Source organism: Cyanistes caeruleus, chromosome 3, assembly GCF_971803275.1.
Source record: "Cyanistes caeruleus chromosome 3, bCyaCae1.hap1.1, whole genome shotgun sequence".
Taxonomy (NCBI): domain Eukaryota; kingdom Metazoa; phylum Chordata; class Aves; order Passeriformes; family Paridae; genus Cyanistes; species Cyanistes caeruleus.
This window is the reverse complement of record NC_141703.1, coordinates 14485046-14495010: the sequence shown is the minus strand read 5'-3', so window position 1 is coordinate 14495010 and position 9965 is coordinate 14485046. Positions and strand designations below refer to the sequence as shown.

At 38.6% G+C, this 9965-nt stretch overlaps 1 protein-coding gene across 3 annotated transcripts in view; it reads right to left on the bottom strand.

Annotated features, from left to right (window-relative positions):
- Positions 1 to 1994: 1994 nt before the first annotated feature.
- Positions 1995 to 9965, bottom strand: part of SMPX (small muscle protein X-linked) — a 38944-nt gene continuing 30973 nt past the window's right edge. For all 3 annotated transcript variants that reach the window (XM_023918488.2, XM_023918491.2, XM_023918492.2), the window contains one exon: positions 1995 to 2111. The gene's annotated coding sequence lies outside the window, so the exon portion shown is untranslated. The remainder of the gene's footprint in view (positions 2112 to 9965) is intronic.

Genomic DNA, 9965 nt, shown 5'->3' with positions numbered 1-9965 from the left:
AAAGACTCTGGCAGGAATTGAGACTGTTTTAAACACCAAAGTTCCAAAGTTTTTTGTCTCTATGTTGTCATGTGAACAAGGAAATGGTTGGGTAGTGGGGGATAAAGGAGTTTTCTAGAAGTTTATTCTGGTGTTCTTATTCTTGTAGTTTTGTTAATAAACTTTCTTTATTCCTTTTAAGTTTAAGCCTGTTTTGCTCTTGTTCTAATCCATATCTCACAGCAAGAAATAAGTAAATTTTCTAGTAATTTTTTTTGTCACTGCTTTAAAACCACAACACAAAAGAACCACACTTTCCTGTCAGGGATTTTTTTTTTCGTTCACTTACACATTCAGGTGTGAAGTCCAGGATGTGGCCCAAACTCTCTCCATCCCCTTGAATTTCCACTATGAAGTTTCCTAACTATAAAAGGGTGAGGGAAATGAGGCTTTACCTTTCCCCAGTTCTCTGAAATTATTATTTTTTTAAGTGAGTAAAGAAAACAAAAGCCAAGGCCCTGACTCAGGTCACCTTCAGCACACTTTTGGATCAAGGGATTACGTGTTTTCTCCTTTTTATCATTTCCATACTGGTAGGAACAATGCAGTCTAATATCAGTGTCTGATAATGCAGTGTTGGGGAAAATTGTTCATTTTCAATTGAACAGCCATGTTAATCTCATCAGGATGTAACTGAAAGGTGCTCCTGATATATTCCATCTCTTGACATTTCCATTTCAGCCTGCTCTTCAGGGATGTTCACCTCCAAGAAATGCATTAAGGGATATCAGAGCATATAAGGATGATGCAGGATAGTAAACAATGTTGATATTGCATATACAAAGTAAAAAATATAAGAATGCCATTTTAATTGAGGTACAGAGAGTACAGCTCCTTTCTAATTCCCTGTACAAAGTAATGCAAATATATGGAAACTTAAAATTCAAAAATAATTTCAGTTAGGTCTTGTATTATCTGATAGAACATACAAGAATTAAATGGATGTCATTGTAAGTAATATTCAACTTGAAATCTGTTTTCTAACCAGAATAATTATCTTTATTTTATTTGAATAAACAAGAGCCAGGCAGAGAGATTCGGAGTATGTAGAATAGTTTCAATCAACATTAGAAGAAAGTTATTAAAAACAGGTCCTCATATCCCTTTACTGTAAGTAACATAAAAGAGAACAAGGAGGCACAGTGTATTAAATTTCTCTTACAATAGGATCTCATTTCCAAAAATACAATATGCATCAAGCAGTCTTCTTTTATGTACAGTCCATATAATGCAAGCATCAAGGATTAGTCACTCTGTAGAAGAGGTGCTGTGATCATACATTACTTTTGCCCTGTGATCATACATTACTTTTGCCCAGCATCCATATTGCAATGTCTCCTTTTGATTTGAGCTTTTGAAGATAATGATCCTCCAAGCTACATTCATGAGTGTGTTCCATTAAGGCTGGATGACTGGTTATTTGAATAAAGGTTGCAGGTTTTCTGTCAGCTACCTCACATCTTGTATATTTATTGTATAAAGGTGAAGCAAAAGTATCAGAACAGGAATGCAGTGCATTTTAGATTCCGGAGGAAAGGAAACACTTTGTCTCTACAACAAAAGAAGAATTTAGCTCAACTCACCAGAAAGACCATTGATTTTAATATTTTCATTTCCTTTATTACACAATACATGATTCCTCTTCTATAATAGGAACTCACAATAGGACAAAAGGTGTTATATTCCTCATTTATTCTGCATTTTGTGAAGTCATTTAAAAACTCTTTTGCACACATTGATATTTTTCAAATAGAAAGAAACCAAATTAATTGAAAATAATTATGTAATTTTTAAAAGTCTTTTCTACTGTTGATCAAACTTCAAATTACACTACTCCCTGTTCTCAGGTCAAAATCATTCCTATATTCATTGCTAGTTTCTTTGTTCTATTTCAGCACTACTTTCCTATATTAAATAAAATGGACAACAAGAAAGCATTGATATAAATGTACAAAGAAGATACTTCCTACAGGGTATTGAAGAGTTGGGAAGTTCATGGTCTTCATACAAATATATAAAATATTTGAAATTTTCTCCATTCATTGGAATCCATCCAGTTTCACTTGTCAGACCTATGCAACAGATACAAGAGCAGAAATTAATCATTATCAGTGCACTCAGGGGTATTTTCAGATCATGCAGAAAAGCTGTGAGGGGGAGGATACTCCCCACACCTGCAATTTGTCTTTCGCTGACAGCACTTGTCTACAGCCAAGCTCAGGGAATGCAAATCTTTGTGATCCACTAGCTTCTCCCCCCTACTCTCCAGATCTCTGTCTGATGATACTCCATGATTTTGTCAAGACTTCAGGCATTTAAAGCCTGGAGCTTTGCCCTTGGTGCAGAGCGCTGGGGCTCTGCCATCTCGCCCCCAGGCACCCAGCAAAGTGTGCAAGCCAGGCAGCTCCAGCCCTACACAGACCTTGAGTGGGACTCAGCCCCAGGAAAGCCCTGCCACTGCTTCAGCAGGCACAGGAGGCAAATCCTGCCATGTGCCCATGTTGCAAGGTGTAGGGACACATCAATTCATAAAAATGGCTTTTAATTTTTTTAACTGCTTTGGTTATATTCTTCTCCTTCCTTTTCTGTTCTGCCCATTAGAGAATTCACTGGTGAGGCTCCATCCAAACTGAATAGTCCTGGGGAATTTTCGGCCTCTCTTCTTTTTGGTAGTTTATATCTTCCTGTGACTACTTTTGTCACATCTCCACTTCTCCCCTATTTCTGCTTTAATTCTAATGACTGACCAGCACTGAGGACAATATTCTAGACATAGTAGCAAAGTATTTTCTGTGTTAGTTTCATAAATTCTGCCGTTTTATTTATTTATCTAAAGCAAGACGGGGGAGGGGGGGAGGTACGACACAGCTTCTGACTGGGGAGTGATGAGCAATTTCCTTTGACCTGTCTGCAGTGACTCTTTCCTGCATAGTCACAGCTAATTTGAAGCTCAGCATAGGGCCTATTTCTGGTCTCTTTTGAAGTTAAGAAATACCATGGTTGCTATTGATATCAGTGGTTCCAGACAGCTCAGTACTGAAAACCTGAAAACAGGTTTTGCAATTAACTTTCAAAAGATCAAGACACTAACTTTCTCAGCATACAGGTTTAATCAGCTAAGATATAAGTATCTGAGGTGGAGGAATATGCCTACTTTTGTTAAATTTTATTGAACTCGTGAACCTTGAACAAATGCTAAGAAAACAGAGAAGTCACAGGAGAGAACAAAAAATGACAACCTTTTATATTTCATGATGTGTTACATGAAGTGAGGTTTTGCTGTGCTCCTGAACACATGCAGGCTGTGCATATTTGAGCGAACAGTGGAGGGACATTCAAAAGGCTGGGATTGCTCAGTTTTCAGAAGAAACTCTTCCCTGGAGAAGAGGGGTGCTATTAAGAGAAACCCTGCATGGCTTACACCAACTGCTTGAAAGTGATGGCAACCTTTAAATAAAGAAGTCAAATGTTAATTAACTTGTCTTGAAGGAAAGTGAGAGGGTGTCATTGCCCACAGTGAAGCAGCCATAACACCACATGCAGTACTACCAACACTCTCTGTGGCCATTAGCAATCAAATGATGTAGTCATCTCAGGGCTGGACTCAGTAAGGCAATGTTCTGTTCTGTTTCAGCTGAAATTTCCTTCCAGTCAGGTAATTTTAGGTATTTCTCGTTCTGATTTCAAAAACAAAATCCAGCTTTAGGGCTGTATTTGATGGCTCCCTGGGATACACACACACATGTAATCCTGTCCTATATAATTACCTCCTGCCTACACAAGCTCTCCATGTGCCTCAGAATTCAGGACTATTCTCCTTTCTCTTTCAAACTTTTCTATGCCTGTTCCTGGCTATGATAGGGTGGCTGTTTTCAAGTGGTATTGAATAAAACATTTCTGGCTATGACTGAACTTGAGGGCTCAAGCCTGGGATCAGGAGAAAGAGTGTGCAGGGCAGAGCAGGCAAATCTGAGTACAGTGTGGTCCTCAGCCTTAAAAGTGTTTTCTGATTCTTCCGCTGAGAAAGGCCAGTGACAGATTCTGCCTCCAAACACATCAAGGGTAGATCGTGGCATGATGGACAGCTGTGATTTAGCATTCTGGGTTTTATGATTACACAATTTTTTTTGTACCTTTCTAGCAGATTCAGCATCTTAGATTTAAGGCTGTGTTTTCTGCAGGTGTCGCCTTGGAAAAGACATCTGCCTTGCATGAGAGCTCCATGATTATCTTCTTTAAGTAGTTTAGCCTTTCCTTACTTCCTGAGCTCCTAATGACAGCCATCCTGTGCTGGGCATGTCAAGCCCCAAGGATCATGGCAATACAAAGAAGATGGGTACAAAGCCCTTGGGTACAAAAAGGATGGAGACAGACTTTCCTCGCTGTGGCAAGTAATAGAAGACAACAGGCACAAATTGAAATACAGGGAATTTCATCTAAATAGGGAATAAAACTTCTTTTACCATGAGGATGGTCAAACACTAGTCCAGGTTGCCCAGGAAGGTTGTGGAGACTCCATTCTTGGAGATATTCAAGCCCTGACTGGATATGGCCCTGAGCAATGACCTGAGCAGGACATTGGACTGGATGTTTCCCTGAGGTGGTCTTGAGGCTCAGGCAGTCTGTAGGTCTGGCAGAGGCTTTGCTTGTCCCAGGGGAAGCTGTGCTCTACTCATGAGGGCCAAGGTGGATTCATGGGCCACGTGCAAGGTCTCTCTTGCCCCTGCCTGGCTGTGGAGCCAGTGAGTTTACACACTAAAACATCGAGGTGTTATAAACTGTACTACTGTGTTGCTAATAAAACAAGTAATCTGGTTGATGCCATTACTCTTGGTCACATGCTCCATTTTTTCAAATACTTCTTTGTCCTTTCTTTGTTTCTTCATAGCTCCCACACCTCTGGCCTTCGGCTTACATTGAAATCAATATTAATATCCCTTAATACCTGCATGACCTAAGGGCTGAAAAGTCCAAACTGGCATTGTATCCCATCCAGACAAGCACCTCTCTTCTTCCCTCCTTCCATGACACAGGTCTCTCACTAGGCAGTGGACCCACCAAAAGACCTTCTGTGTCTAGTTCTTCCAGTCACAACTGGGGTACAGCAGCTCTAACCAAAGCCTTCTGAGAGACCATGTGCCTACAAGAGTAGCTAGTTAGCAGGAGGAGCAATAAACACAAAAAAACCCAGGAACTCTGCCACTTGCCATTCAAAAGAAGCAAAAATCAAATTGCCATGATGATAAATCTTTCCTTAGGGCTCAGGTGCTGAGGAAAATCAAGCCCACTTTCCTCAAATTTTGTCTAAAGCATGCTGCTTGCAACTGGTGCTATTTTAACACCTGGTAACTGTATAATCTTTCTCTCAGGTATAGTCCCTGCTCTCTGGTTGCTTATAATTACTACCTGAGCTCCCTTTGCAGTCAGTGGACCCTCTATTATCTCCCTGTGATGCTCTAATCCACTCAGACCTCCCACTGGCCAACTCCAATTCTCCCTGTCCCAGCTCCCAAAGGCATGTTATTTTTAGAGCACAAACTCCTCCAGAGATCAATGGGAGCCTGTAAACTCAAAAATAGGTTGCTTATGGTACATTAATAATCCTCACAGTTATGCTCTCTGGTGATTCTTTCAGCTGCTGCAGGTTATCACCAGACTCCCTCACTGCTCCAATCAACCTTGCACCAAACAACCCTCAGCCATTTAAAAAAAGAATATACTTGAGAGCAAATGCTTAAATGTTGTCTTGATTAAGGGTGAACATAAGCACATGCTAAGGAACACTTTGGATCATGGAATTAGAGGGTTTTTCAGCCCTCGAGACCTTCTCCATTCCCTGACTGAGAATCTGCAAGGCTATGATTGCAGTTGGTTGGATGCCAGTGTCAGCTTCTGGATGTAAAAAAGACTGGATCCCTGAGGTTTCTAACCACAGAAAAAAAACAGTAGCTATTTTTATATAAGAAATTATTTAATGTATGTGCTGTTCAACACAGATGCAACACCAAAAATAAATGCAAATAAATAAATGAATTCCAAAATATCACTATATTTTTTTCCTTTTTCAAAATTAGAGCTTTTAATGCTGCATCTCCCTTTTATTCTCTGAAAATACCTAACGAGTTAACAGCAAGCAGACAAAATATTCTTAAAAAAAACCACTAGAAATTCCTGTTGTCAGTGTTTTCTGTTCTTAGAGAGCATACCAGCTGAAAGAAGAAACACGAAATCCATTCACATTTTGTCTGTATCTCCATATATGCAATAAAATGACCACATTTGGTGCTAATATTATATAATTAAAGACCATGCATGAACCACCTGGGCACTAAATAAGTTTTCTTCCTTTATTTCAATAGTTCCCAGCCCTATATATTTAACCCCAAAATTCTGTTAAGGCATCCTCTTTTATAAGATGTAACTTTACACAGGAGAAAACAGACATTAGCACTTCAAAGAAGATCAGTGATTATAGCAAGTGCACCAAGGTTCAGCAAATGCCTCCCACTCAACAAGCTTCCAAAGTGAACGACCACATGATGTTTACTCCTCACCAGAACCCATTTATAGATCTCTTACTCACCACTATCTCAGTCATAAATTCAACCCCCAAAAAGAGGCAGCAAGGAGTGCTCTATTTGGGAGCAGACAGAGAGTTCACAGATGAAGAACTGGTCCTGGTCTTCACAATATTGTTTAGCCAGGCTGGATCATGATTTAAGTCATCCACACTCTAAAGATTCCAAATTAGTGGAAGTATTTATTACATAGCATGTGAATTGCACACAGACAACAGGTATGGCTGCTTGAAGAAAATTCTGCACCTTTTGGAAAAATTGACTAAAAGGGTTAAAAAATGCTCCTTCAAAAGTGCAAGTGGGAAAGGAAGGTAATAACCAATCTTATGGGATTAGGAGACCTAAGAAAGAGTTTTGTTGCCATTATGTCATTTAAAAGACATCTGGCCATTCCCAGCAAATAGCACATTGGGAATGAAAAGGGTATCGGTTACAGTAAGGTAAGAAGGGGACAGAGGTCACGAATGTCTGTTAGTCTGGAGCAGAATTAGCCCAGAATTACAAACACACTGCTCTACAGAAGGAAAAACCTGGGCATAAGGTAAATCCAGGGACATGTCTCCTTTCATGTCTCTAGTGAATTGTCAAGGTGAAATAAAGCCAGACTATCTCCTTAGACTCTCTCCTACACATCTGGTAAATGCCTTGACCTTTTGGAGATAGAAACTTGGAGTGCCAGTGGATCTGCTTTAATTCCTCTGCCCTCACTTCCCTTTGATGGGCAGCACTTGCCACAAACAGCTTCTCCTATGCAACTTCTTTAATATTTATATCATATCAAGATCACTGTCCACAGATGCCAGAGGAAGCAGTAGGAAGTCAAATGTGCTCCAAGTTAACATATTAATACTGTGATGGGGTGCCAGAGAGATGTTTTAAGTTGCAAAGGGGAGGGAGTTCATTTCTTGACTCCTTTCCAATGATATCTGGTTGACTAAACGAAAGATCTTACTTGAAATTAAACTGTGCTTTCCTGCATGTTTTTTTACAATTTCAACACATTTGATATATTTCTGTCAGGAAAATGAGAGCAACTCTCATATAGCTGAGCATATATCATACCTCTTTTAAAACATGTTTTCTCTCATTTTTATTTTCTGGGCATTGTCTCTGTGAAATACTTGAAAGATAAACATTTATGCTTTTAAAAATGTTTTAACTCCTTTTTTTTTTTTCCTTTTTCCTACAGTCAATAAAAATATTTTTATAAGTAGTATAAAAGCAGCTGAAAATGGAAATTTCAGTTGCACATACACATATATGCAGGGTTTCAAAACAAAAAAAATGAAGGTCAGAATTTTATTCTTTCAATTTGTCTGACAAAGAATGCTAGGGGAAAAAAATGTTTTCCCCCAAATGCAAAAAAGAAACTTTTTATTAACAAACTTTGCTATCCTCTCTATGAAGAAATTATTGAAAGCCATATGCTCCTTCTGACATACATATGTTCTTTCTCGAATTTACATCTCAGTTCAGACAGCGTGACATGGGGAGTGAAGGAGAGTTTTGACCCTTTCAGTGTTTGCAGCTCGGTGGTGCTCACAGAAAGGAGCTGCAGCCAAGTGCTGTGTAACAGCAGCTCTAGTCAGACACAATAGACCCTTTTATTTAAGGCAGGGAAAGTCAGGTGGAAACATTCCTCATTTTATACTGTTATCAAAATTTCTTGCTACCTGCAGTGACACAATGCTTTGACACCAAAGGAACTTGCAAAAGAGACACAGTTTTACTCAGTGATTCTGAAATGACAGCTGTCAAACAGAAGTCTTTCAGATCAACATGAATTCTAAATTTTTGTTCTCTGAAAAACCTAATGTCCATAAAGACATAATACTTGTCATTTGTTATACTGGCTTTTTTTTGTAAGCGGAACCCAGTTGATGATCCACATGTATGTGATCCAAGATGTTGCGATAAGTAGCAGTTTCATAAGTGAAAAGACTCCCTCAGATATTTCCAGTGACAATAAACAAATTTCCCTACCTCTTGACTAGTACTAATTCAAGAGTTTTGGGATTTGTAGTGTCTTACAAACACTACAACCTCTATGGCATGGAAATGTCTTCTGAACTTCCACATCTCTTTAGCCTTACCAGTTATAATTTACTTTTGTTTTGGCATTTCTTGGCTGAGATCTGAGAAAGCTGCCTAAAACATTATGCTGGGCTGCCAGTTCCCATTTACATGAAATAGAACCTTAATGAGCATGGGTTTTTTTAGCTAATGGATTCACTGCAAATGCTGATATAAATACATTGTCTATAAAGATAAAAAACATGTTTCTTAAAGCTGGCAAAGCATATCTTGATGCATATCATAGCTGAGTAGTTCATAAACAGACTGAATTTTAACGGACTGATTGTGCAGAACATTTTCAAAAGTTATTACAAAAAAAAAGACTATATAAATTTTGGTGCACTTTATTATTGGTATTATTGCTACTTCTGCAATGACTTTTTCTGGAACTATCCTTTATATTTTCTCTCCATCCTGTACAGGTTTTAAAGCACAGTAGCTGTAACAGATGCTTACCTGACATTAAATTCAAGTTTTCATTTCAATTTTCTGCTTTTCATTAACATTTTCACTACAAATTGTCATAACTTAAAATGTCACCCCTATAAAAAGATTTTGCTGACCCATCTTCAGTTGCTTTGGGACTGTATGAGGTCATTTGTGATTCATAATCATGAGCAAAGATTAAGCAGCATATACCATATGATGAGATAAAAGTTGTTGATAAGGAGCAGCAGTGGCTCTTTTTACCTCTGCTAATGAGAACTATTCTGCAGCACTTTCTACCTTTTAAATTAGCATCTTCTGAGGGAAAAAAAAAGCTTTTCCTTTCTAGCACTTTAGTAAACTCTGCCAAGTCCATGCAGGTGTGTGCCTACAATTATTATCCTTTGCAATTATTTATCAGTATAGGGGAAATTGTTCTCTGAATTTATGTTAAGTGGCTCCCATTCACCTATACAAACTCTGCATTAAAAAGCATTTGTTTCCAGTGTAGGCATCACTCAAGAACTTGGTTATTGTTGTCAGGTATCATCCTGACCATGGCAGCAAGTACACCCAAATATTCTGTTAATGAAGCCAAGTGACTCAAAGAGCTTAAGTAGCAAAAAGTTTATGTTAGTGAGATTAGAGAGGGATTTCTTGGACAGTTCAGTTGAATTTAATTTTCATTCCCCATATCAGCAGACAGTGAAACTTCAGTAATTATCATTGTAGCAAATTCATCAGTAAGGAAGCCAAAGTATAATGGCTGATCCTGCAAAGTGTTTATTACCTCCTTTGAAGTGCAACAAATCCTATTGATTTCTCCAATGATAACCAAAACCACTC